This window comes from Ornithorhynchus anatinus, chromosome 2, assembly GCF_004115215.2.
Source record: "Ornithorhynchus anatinus isolate Pmale09 chromosome 2, mOrnAna1.pri.v4, whole genome shotgun sequence".
Lineage (NCBI taxonomy): Eukaryota > Metazoa > Chordata > Mammalia > Monotremata > Ornithorhynchidae > Ornithorhynchus > Ornithorhynchus anatinus.
This window is the reverse complement of record NC_041729.1, coordinates 154,626,696-154,640,569: the sequence shown is the minus strand read 5'-3', so window position 1 is coordinate 154,640,569 and position 13,874 is coordinate 154,626,696. Positions and strand designations below refer to the sequence as shown.

The window sequence follows — 13,874 nt, the reverse complement described above, 5'->3', positions numbered from 1 at the left end:
GCACGCCGAGCACAAGCGCGAGGAGCACGAAGAGGAGGAGCGCGAGGAGCACGACGAGCACAAGCGCGACGAGCCCGAGGAGGAGGAGCAGGACGAGCAGCACGACGAGCACAAGCGCGAGGACGAGCACGACGAGCACGAGCAACAGGAGGAGGAGCACCAGGAGGAGGAGCACCAGGAGGAGCACCAGGAGGAGCACCAGGAGGAGCACGACGAGCGCGAGGAGCACGAGGAGGAGCAAGAGGAGGAGGAGCACGAGGAGGAGGAGCAGCCACAGCGCCCCCTCGCGACTGTCCTGGAATCCGGGCGGGGCGAGCGGCATCGTCTCCGGGCTTAGCCCGCAGCAGAGCGTGGGAGCCGAGGCCCGTTGCTCGGGGCCCGGACGGAATGCTCACAAACCGGGGAGCCCACCGCCGGGACCCGTCACTGTAAGGGCCCCGCCGTGCGGCCGGGAGGGTGCGGGCGTCGGGAGGGGGAAGGGGATTTCTGATGCAATCTGCCCTGGGGAGGAGGGAGAAGGAGGAGGAAGAGCAGGAGGAGGAGCAGGAGGAGGAGCAGGAGTGACTGTTTGCACTGGCTGGAATCAGCCACGCTGCTCCTGGTGAAGGTCGCCCAGCACCTCCTTGCTGCTGCTGCTGCTCCTCCTCCTCCCTCCCCGCTTCTTTCAGCTCCCCATCCCCTTCCCTCCCAGCCTCAGCAGCGGACAATACCTCCGTGGGGGTCTTTTTTTTTTTTTTTGGCTTTTTTGTTTTCATTCTGCAGGAGGCTCTGCATCTTCTTTGCAGCCCCACGCCCAGGCGTCCTCATCTTTCCACAAAGGACATCAGGCCGGGAGAAAAAAAGAGGGGATGTGGAGGACACCTTGAAGGCCTCTTCTGTTCCATCCTATCCTTTTATTCGCTAAGGTAAGATGATTCTCCCTTCTCCGGCTTTCTTCTCTTTGGCGGGAGGGAGGGGAGAAGGAAAGAGCCAAGGGAAGGCCGGAGATTCTGGCCAAGGTGAAGTAAGCCGGGGGACCTGGGGAAAAAACCCTTGTTTTTTTTTGTTTGTTTTGATGTGAAATGAATGCGCGAATGTTTGGAGCTTCCAAACCCAGGGTTCGGTGTTGAGAAAATATGTAGAAAAAGGACCGTTTTTGAGACCTATGGAGATGTACTGTCCACGCCTATGGCCTCCTCCCTCCACATTCTGGCGAGAAACAAACAATGCATGGATGCTTCACCTGCACGTTGAGGGGCTGTCCTTTTTCGTTTCTGGGTTTTTGCTTTGGTTTTTATTGTTGGGTTTTGTTTTTCGGGTTTTGGGCTTTTTTTTTTTATGTCTACGTAGAGTCGGGCATCAAATAAAGTACCCAAGAGCAATATAAATATTCCAGTCCCAAGGCAGAGAGAACCGTTGTGAGTGTTTGAATAATCTGAATGTGACTCCGTGTGGGCGCAAACCACTCATATCTGTGCGGGGGAGAAAGTCTTTCAGTTTGTGGAATTTGGGGAATTTCCCTGCTTCCCCCAAAGGGTATTTAAAAAGGGGCAGGATTGTCAGGGAGGCCAGGGCCATGGGTTCTAATGCCGCTCCGCCACTTGTCTATGGTGTGACCTTGGGCAAGTCACTTCACTTCTCTGGGCCTCAGTCCCCTCATCTACAAAATGGGGATTGAGACTGTGAGCCCCACATGGGACAGGGACTGGGTCCAACCCGATTTGCTTGAATCCACCCGAGTGTTTAGTACCGTACCTGCACATAGAAAGCACTTAAAGTGCCATTATTATTATTATTCTCCATCCTCCGACCCCTATCTGTTGCTGAAAAGGTACAGCCAGAGACTGACAGGGAGTTAAAATGACCACGTTTTCTCTTCCTTCCCTCCTTTCCTTCCTTTCTCCCATCCCTCCTTTCTTCCTTCCTTTCTCCCTTCCCTCATTTTTTCCTTCCTTCCCCCTTTTCCTCCTTCCCCTCCTCCCTTCCCTCCTCCCCCCTTCCCTTCTTCCTCCCCTCCTCCTTTCCCCTTTCCCTCCTTTTTTCCCTTCTTTCTCCCCTCCTTTCTTCCCTTGTTTCTCCCTTCCCTCCTTCCCCCTTTCTTCCCTCCTTCCTCCTCTCCTTCCTTTCTCCATTCCCACCTTTTTTCCCTCCTTTCTCCCCTCCTTTCTTCCCTTCTTTCTCCCTTCCCTCTTTTCCCCTTCCCTCCTTTCTCCCCTCCTCCTTCCCCTCCTTCCTTTCTCCCTTCCCTCCTTTTCCCCCTCCTTCCTTCCCTTCTTTCTCCCTTCCCTCCTTCCCCCTTCCTTCCCTCCCTCCTTCCTCCCCTCTTCCCTTCCCTCCTTCCTTTCTCCCTTCCCTCCTTTTCCCCCTCCTGTCTTCCCTTCTTTCTCCCTTCCCTCCCTCCCTCCCTCCATTCCTTCCTTCCCTCCCTCCATTCCTTCCTTCCCCCCTCCATTCCTTCCTTCCCCCCTCCATTCCTTCCCTCCCTCCCTCCCTCCCTCCTTCCTTCCTTCCTTCCTCCCTTCCTTCCTTCCTTCCTTCCTTCCTTCCCTCCCTCCCTCCCTCCTTCCCCCCTTTCCCTCCCCCCTCCCCCAGCTCGATGAGTGGGAGGATGTGGAGGAAACTGCAAAACGACGTCCACGGTGACTCACTGTCCTTTCCTGCCCCGAGGAAATGCTTTTAAATTAAAAAAAAAAGTCATTTGCAAGGAAAAAAGGGGACAGGGTCATTACTGGGTTGCCAGGGTGACTTTTGAAGGGGTGACTCACTCACCCACCCACCTTGGGCCAGGGCTCCCTCATATTTCCTGCTTCCCCTCCCATCCATACATTTGTGTCTGGAGTTTTCTGCAAAAGGCAGAATGCAAACTGTATTCTGTATTTGAGACTTCTGCAAAAGGCACCAAAACTCGGCCAGGCTTTCAAGGGAAGGAAAACACTGTCTCTCCCTTTTCCCCACCCGCTTCCAGGAGCATCTCCTAAATAGGATCCTTTCCTCCCGATCTGATCCCTCTCCGGCTCTCTCCCAGATTGCATCGAAAACCCAGGGACTGCTCTCTGCTTTCATGATGAATCGAAAAGGTAGGAAGTAGATTATGGCAGCAAAAAAAAAAAAAAAATTGGCGGTCTCGACGTCACTATGCTGGCATGCACTGTGAAAGGTTCTTGTCCTTGCTTGGAAGGAGGTGCTAAAATTGAAATCCTTTGTGTCTGTGTATCCTCACTGAAGCTGGTGCTGCTGTCACGGATCGGAAATGACCCAAACACAGGACAACCAACAGTCCTGACAGAGACAGGAAATTAGGTGGAGACTACGGTCAACTACGGTCTCCAACAGAAATGCACCGGAGATCTAGCAATTAATATATTATCATCAGGGTATTTGTTAAGTGCTTACTAGGTGCCAGGCACTGTTTAAAGTGCTGGGATAGATACTAGGTAATTGGGTTGGATACAGCCCCTGTCTCACACGGGGCCCAGCATCTTAATCCCCATTTTACAGATGAGGGAACGGAGGCCCAGAGAAGTGAAGTGACTTGCCTAAGGTCACACAGCAGACAAGTGGCGGAGCAGGGATTAGAACCCATGACCTTCTGACTCTATCCACTAGGCGATGCTGCTTCTCTTAAAATTTAAGATAACTCAGAAGTCTTAAATGAGTTGAAACAGACCACTGTTCAGGAGACTAGTTCACAAGTTTATTGTTTCAAATCATGGGGGTCTGGGGGGAAGAGATTTTAAATCTCTTGTTTGCTAGAGGGCAGTGCGTAGGGCGTCTGTCATTTGTCACCTTGACAGTAGGGAACATATTGGTACAATAACTTCTTTTTAAAAAAAAAAATTGACGTCAGAAGGACACTGGAAATAAAAGCAGTGCTTGGCAACTGGTGGACTGATTTGTCATATAATTTTGCATTTGTTGGGGATTAGATTCTCCAGTGTTCTCAGCACAGCCAAGTCCATTGTCGAGAACACATGACTAGAGTCAGAATTTGTGGTTCCATCCCAGATTTTGGAAATTCATCTTGTCTTCTTGGTCATCCCAGTTAATGGAAGTGAGCCGTAATGAATGCACAAATAACCAGGCCTTAGCCATTGGTTTCAGCTTTTCCCCAGTTTCTTCATTCAAAACTAAACTTTTTATCCTCCCATTCCCAAACCAGTCTCTCCACCTAATTTTCCTGTCTCTGTCAATAACACCACTATTCTCCCTATCCTAGTAGCCCACAATCTTGGCATCATCTTTGACTCCTTGCTTCAGCCCTCACATTCTTCAAATAATTAATAATAATAATAATTACGGTCTTCCGAAGGACTTACCGTGTACCAAACGTTCTTCTATTTTTTGGGGTGGATACAAATTAATCAGGTTGGACACAGTCCCTGACCCACTTGGGACTCAGAGTCTTAGCCCCATTCTTTATAAATGAAGTAACGGAGGCACAGAGAAGTTCATTTAGTCCTATTTATTGAGCGCTTACTGTGTGGAGAGCACTGTACTAAGCGCTTGGGAGAGTACAATGCAGTAATAAACCGACACATTCCCTGCCCACAATGAATTTACAGTCTAGAGCAGGGAACACAGACATGAATGCAAATGGATAAATTACAGAATTACAGATATGCACATAAGTGCCATGGGGTTGGGGGGTGGAGAGCAAAGAGAGCAAGTCAGGGTGACGTGGAAGGGAGTGGGAGTAGAAAGGAGGGCTTAGTCAGGAAAGGCTTCTTGGAGATGTACCTTCAATAAGGCTTTGAAGCGGGGGGAGAGTGATCGTCTGTCGGATTTGAGGAGAGAGGGCATTCCAGGCCAGAGGCAGGACTTGGACCAGGGTGGGGGGGGGGGGGGGCGGCGGTGAGATGGGTGAAATCGAGTATAAGTGAGGTTAGCATCAGAGGAAGTGAAGCGACTTGCCTAAGGTCACACAGCAGACATGTGGCAGAGCTGGGATTAGAACCCAGGTCCTTCTGACTCCCAGATCTGTGCTCTATCTGCTAAGCCATGCTGCTTGCTACACCTTGCCAGTTCCATAACATCTCCTAGTTCTGCCTTTTCCCGTCCCCTCGTCCAGGTAGCATAAAGTTCTAAGTCTTATCATGGTCCGATGACTTTATCAGCCTCTTCATTGGCCTCCTTACCTCCAACCTCTTCCCACTCCAGTCCATTTGCCACCATGGATCTTTTTTTATATATATATTTGTTAAGCATTTACTATAAGACAGGCACTGTACTAAGCACTGAGGAAGAGACAAGCTAATCAGGTTGGACACAGTTCGTGTCCCTCATGGGCCTCAATGTCTTAATCCCTAATTTCCGGATGAGGTAACTGAGGCACAGAGAAGTGAAGTGACTTGCCTAGGTTCACACAGGAGGCAAGTGGCAGAACCGGGATTAGAACCCAGATCCTTCTGACTCCCAGGCCCGTGCTCTATCCACTAGGCCATGCTGCTTCTGTAAAATATTACAGAGCAGGCCCTAATGAGATTTGCACTCATGCCCCTTGCTTTACGAGACCAGTGCTCTCACCCCTGAGCTATAGGGCCACCTTACAGAATCTCTTGCTGCACATCCCTCCCCTCCTTGATTACCTAAAATTGTTACCTATCTACCTCTGTATCGAGTAGGCATTTGTTTTCATTGTCTTCAAGGCTGTCCACCAACTCTGTCCCTCTAATATCTGACCTGATTATCTGGTATCTATACCCTACCACTTAGTACAGTGCTTGGCACATAGTGCTTAACAAATACCACACGCTTTCTTCACCTAACACTTATTCCCCAGGTGGCACCCTTTGTTCCTCTCAATAATAATAATGTTGGTATTTGTTAAGCACGTACTAAGTGCACAGTGCTGTTCTAAGCACTGGGGTAGATACAAGGGAATTAGGTTGTCCCATGTGGGGCGCAGAGTCTTGATCCCCATTTTATAGATGAGGTACCCGAGCCCCAAAGAAGTTAAGTGACTCGCCCAAGGTCACACAGCTGACAAGCGGCAGAGCCAGGATTACAACCCATGACCTCTGACTCCCAAGCCCGGGCACTTTCCACCAAGCCAAGCTGCTTCACTATTCCAGTCTCAAGCTTCCTGTCTATCACATTCTCAACAGCCCTGCCTTTGACCCTTAGCTCATGCTGCCCCCAGAGACTGGAATTCTCCCACCAGACAAATCCACCAGATTGCAGCTGTCCCTGTCTTTAAAGCCCTTCTAAATTTCCACCTACTCCAGGAAGCCTTCCCCTGTTAATTCACAAATCAGACCAACAGCTGCCCATGCCACTTAAGTACTTGAACTGTATCCTCAGCACTTGTGTACATGTGTCTTCTTTCATTTTTTCATTCATTCAGTTATTTTTTCAGCTGTTTTATCCTGGTGCATTTCCTCCCACCTTCATTCTGTAAATAATTTTTGTGTGTTTCCCCCAGATTGTAAACTGGAGGTCAGAGACAGTGTGTTTTTATCACTACTTTATTCTCCCAAGCCCTTGGTGTAGGATTGAGGACTCAGTAGGTATTCAGTAGGTGCCATTCGATGATTGTTTAAACTATGAAATAAATACTAATAATTATGTTACTTGTTAAGTGTTTACTATATGCCAGGATCTGTATTAAGCGCTGGTGTGGATGGATACAAGCAAATCGGGTTGGACACAGTCCCTGTCCCACGTGGGGCTCACAGTCTCGCTCCCCATTTTTCAGATGTAGTTACTGAGGCCCAGAGAAGTTAAGTGACTTATCCAAGGTCACACAGCAGACAAGTGTCAGAGCCGGGATTGGAAAAAAAAATAACCAATTTGAGCTCCATTTCCCTTTCTCTCCATCAGCCTTCTCTGAGAGGAGTGAGTGAACAGTACCTGAATGGTGAGAAGGGATCCACCCCTTCTAATTGAGAGTTTACTGTTATGCTGATTGGAAACTAACTGAATTGTTCTCCAGCAGCTTTGTTTGCCCAGACTGACCAGTTTTAACAGACCGGATTAAAACACCCCCCAGTTTCTGTGACATGAGCACTTTCTTTCAATTCACTGTTTAGTCTTTGGACTGTTGTCAGGCCGAAAGCCTCACCTGCGGTCACTCCTCTCTACTCCCTCCCATATGGCACGACTCTCAGTCAATCCACATGACTGCTGGATTGACAGCTGCATCGTCATAAATATGGCATTTGGTCATCAGCGTCTACCAGCTGTCCAACTTTCAGCCTTCCCGAGGAATGCGTCTGAATGGATGGCAAGTCTTAGTTTAAATGTTTGGTGAGGCAGAAGGTGGCTGGGGAACACATTTCAATAAATCAGTCAATAGTATTTATCAATGGTTTTTTATGTACAGAGCACAATGAGAAGCAGCTTGGCTCAGTGGACAGAGCATGGGCTGGGGAGTCAGAGGTCTTGGGTTCAAATCCCTGCTCTGCCGCTTGTCAGCTGTGTGATTTTGGGCAAGTCACTTAACTTCTCTGTGCCTCAGTTACCTCATCTGGAAAATGGGGATGACTGTGAGCCCCACATGGGACAACCTGATCACCTTGTATCCTCTTCAGCGCTTAGAACAGTGCTTTGCACATACTAAGCACTTAACAAATATCATCATCATCATACTAAGTACTAGGAAAGTACAATCCAAGAAAATGACACAGTTCCTGCTCTCAAGGAGTTCACAGTCTACTAGGGGAGACAAGCAGACAGATTATTTACAAATAAATGCATTTCTTTGAAATGAAGGGGGTGCATCGTCATGAAACTCTTTGTTAAGGAAAATTCACATTGCCGGGCCACAGTAATACGCAGGAAATGCCACGGTGATGTGTACGGTGCTTAGGAAAGGCTCATGGGTAGAAGTTGTTTGTTCTGAACAGACTGTTCCCGAATGCACTCATGTTGTTAGATAAACATTCTCTAATTCCCTAACAGTGTTATAATCAAAATAACCGGCCAAAAGCTGCGTTCTAACAGTCTACCATCTCTATTATATTGTACTCCCCCTAGCTCTTAGTACAATGCTCTGCACATAGTAAGTGCTCAGTTAATACGATTGATTGATTGACCTGGGTGTAGTGGCGGCAGGAGGAATACACCTTGTAGTAGCAGGAGTATAGAAAGATGAAATAAAGGGATAAATATAATACACTGATATAGACTATAATGTATAAATTGATATATATGTAAGTGCTGATGATCGATTTAAATACCTAAGTACCATGGGTGACTGTTAGGTTGATTCATTCATTCAGTCATTCGTATTTACTGTGTGCAGAGCACTGTACTAAGCGCTTGGGAGAATACAATACATCAATAAGCACATTCCCTGCCCACAACAAGCTTACAGTCTGGGGGAGGGGAGACAGACATCAGTACAAAATAAATAAACGACAGATATGTACATAAGTGCTATGGGGCTGGGAGGGTGGAAGAACAAAAGGAGCAAGTCAGGGTGAAGCAGAAGGGAGTGGGAAAAGAGGAAGCAGGGGCTTAGTCTGGGAAGGCCTTTTGGAGGAAATGTGCCTTCTGTAAGACTTTGATGAGGGGGAGAGTAATTGTCAGATTTGAGGAGGAAGGGCATTCCAGGCCAATGGCAGGACTTGGGTGAGATCAAGGCACAGTGAGGTTAGCACTAGAGGAGCAAAGTGTGCGGGCTGAGTTGTAGAAGGAGAGAAGCAAGGTGAGGTAGGAGGGGGCAAGGTTGATGTTAGCTGTTAGCTCCTTGTGGGCAGGGAACATGCCTACCAACTTTTTTATATTGTATGTATCCAAGCACCTAGCACAGTGCTATGCCCCCAGGAAGTGCTCAATAAATACCATTGATTGGTGTAGCATTAATTGGAAAAGACTTCCTGGAGGAGATGGGATTTCAGTAGGGCTTTGAAGATGAATTACCTATGGCTTGGCAGGTTTGAAGGGGGAGAGAGTTCCAGGTAATGGCATGTTCAAGGAGTCAGAGATCAGTGAGTGTTTTAACGGCACGATCAAGCAATCAGTCAGTGGTATTTACTGAGGCCAGTACTGAGTGCTTGGGTGAGTACAACTCAACAGAGCTGGTAGATGTACTCAATGCCCATAGGGAGCTTACAGTCTTGAGGGGGAGACAGACATTAAAATAAATAGTGGATAAGTATGTAAATGCAGTGGGGCTGAGGGTGGGGTAAATATCAAGTGCTTAAAGGGTACAGATCCAAGTGTAATCATGATATAGAAGGGAAAGAGAGAATAGTTAATGGGTATAGTGGGTATAGTTAAAATGTTGACTTTAAAGGAGAGAAAACTGTAAACTCATAGGAAATGTCTTCCAACTGTGTTGCATTTTCCCAAGTGCTTAGTGCAGTGTTCTGCACCCATAAGCAGTCAATAAATACCACTGACTGCTTGATTGACTGCTTGACAGAGTAATAGGTAAGTGGTGAGGAGTTCCTGCTTTCTGTGGGGGGAAAATAAGTAGCCTTTGGAGGTGTTGAAGAATGGAGAGAGGTATGCTAAATGACAGTTACAGAGATTTGGGAGGTAAAAGACAAGACAAGGTCTGGGCAGAAAGGAGGTTCAGTTACCTCACTTTTCCCAGAGAGCCTGGCCTAGTTAGCTCCATCTAGCTGGTTCTCTCTGAAGGTGGATCTGATCCAGTAATAGCCACAGGCCCACCTCCTCCCGCCCCTCCCCAGAAGAGTAATTATTGTAGCATTGATAAGTGCCAAGTACTGTACTGCTACTACTAATAATAATTATGGTATTTGTTAAGCGCTTACATGTACCAGGCACCATACTAAATTCTGGATACAAGCAAATCAGGTTGGTCACAGTCCCTGTCCCACATAGGGCTCACAGTCTTAATCCCCATTTTACAGATGAGATAACTGAAGCCCAGAGAAGGGAAGTGACTTGTCGAAGGCCACACAGCACACAAGTGGCAGAGCCGGGATTAGAAGCCATGACCTTCTGACTCCCAGGCCCTTGCTCTATCCACTATGCCGTGCCGCTTCCATGTTGGGTACTGAGCGTTGGGTAGACACAATATAAGCAGATTGGACACAGTTCCTGGCCCGCAAGGGGCTCAAAGTCTAAGGGAGAGGGAGAACAGGGATTTTATCCTCATTATACAGATGAAGGTAGGCCCATTGATTGAAGTGACTCGCCCAACATTACATGGAGGGCAAGTGTCAAAAGCTGGGATTAGAATCCAGGTCTTTTGATACCCAGTCCTGTGATCATTCCACTGGCCAGAACCATTCCCCACCCTCCACCCCTTACATTAATCATCTTAACATGGGTACATGTTAAGCCCATACTCTGTGCCAGGCACAGTACTATAAGGTGGGGTTGATACTAAATAATCATGTCCCACATAGGCCTCATAGTCTAAATAAGAAGGAGAACAGATGAGGGAACTGAGGCCTAAAGAAGTGAAGTGACTTGCCCATGGTCACACAGCAGGAACGTGAGATAATCAGGTTAGACCCAGGCCTTGCCTCTGGAGCTCACAGGCTACAAGCACAGCCAGAGAAATTGCTACTGCCCAAAATGGTCATGGATATCTTAAATACTGAGATAAGTGGAGAGAGATGTGGAGCTAAGAGACTGTGGGGGAGATTGATGCTCTGCACATAGTAAGCGCTCAATAAATACTATTGAAATACTACTGAATGAATATCTTTGGAGATGCTCCACTGTAGCACTGCTCATTGGAGGGGGAACCTCCCTTTCCTGCTCCTGTATAAACTGGCTGTGGCAGAGTCAGAGTATGAATAGGATACTTGTAGAGGCGGCTCACTCCAGCTCTGATGTACGGAACTGAATTATACCGTTACCTCAGCCAAAACCCCAGTGGCTCATTCTCTGTTCCCTATTTCTCCGTACTTCGAAATGATTTCCAAGAATCACCCATGAACGATCAAGGCATATTTAATAGGTGGTTTTTTTTTAATGTTTGCCACTGCACGACATCTTCAAGCATTATTCATTACCTGTGTTTTTCCAAGAAAAGGCCATTTTGGTGAGGAAAGGATGACATACAGTGGCTTACATTTTGACCGGGTGATTTTAATTTTACAGCAATTCGTTTAATGGAAGCATTAAAACATTTACATAGTGAATATTTTAGATTAAGTGTAAAAAGAGTCAAGTATTTCCCTTGGGTCAGAAACAAATCCAGATTAATTTCAACCCAAAAAGTATGTTGTGAGAAATGACTTAAAATTAGTCCAGCAATTTTTTCATCATGTGAATTTTGGCAATATTGACAACCCTGCCCTGGCTCTAGATTTAATTTAGCTCTTAATATAATATGCACTTTATGACTAAATCTCTCTTTGCAATAATAGAGTTATAGGATGGTTTCATTGGCTCACATTAGTTGATCGTGCCTTCCTCTTGGAAGGAGACCAAGTAGTGTCGTAAAGTTGAAAAATTAATAAAAATCTAATATATTTTTAGGCTACAAGAATATGTTGGGCCTTCAAAGAGTATCTTTATAATCTATTGCCTATTGCCTACCTATAACTTATTTCAATGTCTGTTTTCCGTGCTACGTTGTAAATTCTTTGAGGGCAGAGATAATAATAATAATAATAATTGTGGCATTTGTTAAATGCTTACTATGTACCCATCATTGTACTAAGTGCTGGGCTGGTTACAAGCAAGTCAGGTGGGACACAGTCTCTGTCCCATGTGGGGCTCACAGTCTCAATCCCCGTTTTACAGATGAAGTAACTGAGGTCCAGAGAAGTGAAATGACTTGCCCAAGGTCACACAACACCACAGCAGGTTGTAGAGTACTCTTCTGTGTGCTTTGCACACAGTTTGTGCTCAATGAGTATGACTGAATGAATGTTGTACTCTTAGTACAGTGCTCTGCACAGAGTAAGCATTCATTAAATTCTATCATCCCACTCTAAAATGCATCCCAAGGTTCTCACGAAAGAGAAGTCCCAAATAAAGTGATTAAATGTTCAATTAGTAATAATGGTGACATTTATTAAATGCTTACTGTGTGTCTAGCACTGTTCTAAGCTGCTGGAGTAGATACAAGATAATTAGGTGAGACACAGTCCCTGTCCCACGTGGCACTCAGTCTAAGATGAAAGTGGGATGTCCTTCTTTTCCCTGGCTCACCACTCTTGTTCCAGTAGTACCCCCTGGCACCAACTTCTCTCTTAATTAATTAATTCATTCATTGTCGTATTTATTTAGCACTTTGTGCTGAGCACTGTACTAAGTGCTTGGAAGAGTACAATGCAGCAGTAAACAGGCACATTCCCTGCCCACAATGGGCTTACAGACTGGGGGGGGGGGGGCGGGGACACAGACATTAATATAAATAAATGACAGATGTTTACAAAAGTGCTCTGAGACTGGGAGGGGGGAAGAACAAAGGGAGCAAGTCAGGGTGATGTAGAAAGGAGTGGGTGAAGAGGAAAGGGAACTTCGAGAAGGCCTCTTGGAGATCTGCCTTCAACAGGACATTGAAGGGGAGGGAGAGTAATTGTCAGATGTCTTTTTATTATTGTGTTGTACTCTCCCAAGTGCTTAGTACAGTGCTCTGCACACCGTAAGCTCTCAATAAATACAACTGAATGTATACTCAGTCAATGAATCAGAGCTGAGGACTCAGCTCTCCTGAGCGTAGTACTGAGCCCTGGGGTGGATGTGCAGTAGGGAAACACATCATAATGATGGTATTTAATCGCTTACTTTGTGCCAGGCACTGTACTAAGCACTGGGTGGATACATATCGCCCTGCCCCACAGGAGCCCCCAGGCTGCCAGCAAGAGCCCCACTAGGGGCCAGGGCTGGAGCCGGAGGGGCAGTGGTCCCAACTGGCCCGTTTTCCCCCCAGGCAGTGAGGTGCCCACACCTTGCTAGGCGCTGGCATCTGGGCCCCTCCAGGCTGCAAGCACCCTCCGCAGCCACTGTAGTGCTCTGCCTCAGGGCATGGCCCTCTCCCCCTCCTCCCCTCCCTGCCACTTCCTTCCATGTCACCCTGAGTCACTCCCATTGCTCATCACCCCCTCCCAGCCCCAGCGTGCTTATGAAATTTATCTGTAATTTTATTTATTTATATTGATGTCTGTTTACTTGTATTGATGTCTTCCCCCCCCCCCCCCCCCCAGATTGTGAGTTCGTTTTGGGTAGGGATTGTCTCTCTTTATTGCTGTATTGAACTTTCCCCAAGCATTTAGTACAGTGCTCTGCACACAGTAAGCACTCAATAAATACGATTGAATGAATGAATGAATGAATGAATGAATGAATGAATGAATGTAGCCCATAACTTTCCTTGGCAAGTCTCCAGAAGCAGCGCGGCTCAGTGGAAAGAGCACAGGCTTAGGAGTCAGAGGTCATGGGTTCTAGTCCCGGCTCTTGCACCTGTCAGCTGTGTGACCTTGGGCAAGTCACTTCACTTCTCGGTGCCTCAGTATCTCATCTGTGAAATGGGGATTAAGACTGTGAGCCTCATGTGGGACAACCTGATTACCTTGAATCTACCCCAGGGTTTAGAACAGTGCTCTGCACATAGTAAGTGCTTAACAAATACCAACATTACTATTATTGTTATTCTCACACTGCTCACATGCCCAAGGCTCTGGGATCTGGGTCAGCCTGATCCAGCCACTAGTCCCAACCTCACTTGTCACCTAGGGCAGTGATCCTCAACTATTAATCAATCAGCAGTATTTATTGAGTGCCAACTCCTTGCCAAGCCCTGTACTAAACACTTAGGAGAGCACAGTAGAGTCAAAAGACATGATCCCTGCCCTCAGGGAGCTTACTTTTCCTTTTCTTCCACTCTCTTCTGCGTTGCCCTGACTTGCTCCCTTTATTCACCGCCCCCCACAGTATTTTAAATTTTTTGTAATTTTATTTATAGTAATGTTTGTCTCCCCCTCTAGACTTTAAGCTCATTGTGGGCAGGGAATGTGTCT

At 47.0% G+C, this 13,874-nt stretch overlaps 1 protein-coding gene across 2 annotated transcripts in view; it reads left to right on the top strand.

Annotated features, from left to right (window-relative positions):
* The first annotated feature begins 302 nt into the window (after positions 1-302).
* SLC38A1 (solute carrier family 38 member 1) overlaps positions 303-13,874 on the top strand; it is a 95,970-nt gene continuing 82,398 nt past the window's right edge. Inside the window, exons 1-3 of one of the 2 annotated variants that reach the window (XM_029057629.2) lie at positions 303-428; positions 763-905; positions 2,945-3,056. The gene's annotated coding sequence lies outside the window, so the exon portion shown is untranslated. The remainder of the gene's footprint in view (positions 429-762; positions 906-2,944; positions 3,057-13,874) is intronic. The other variant, XM_029057628.2, reaches the window with a different exon arrangement.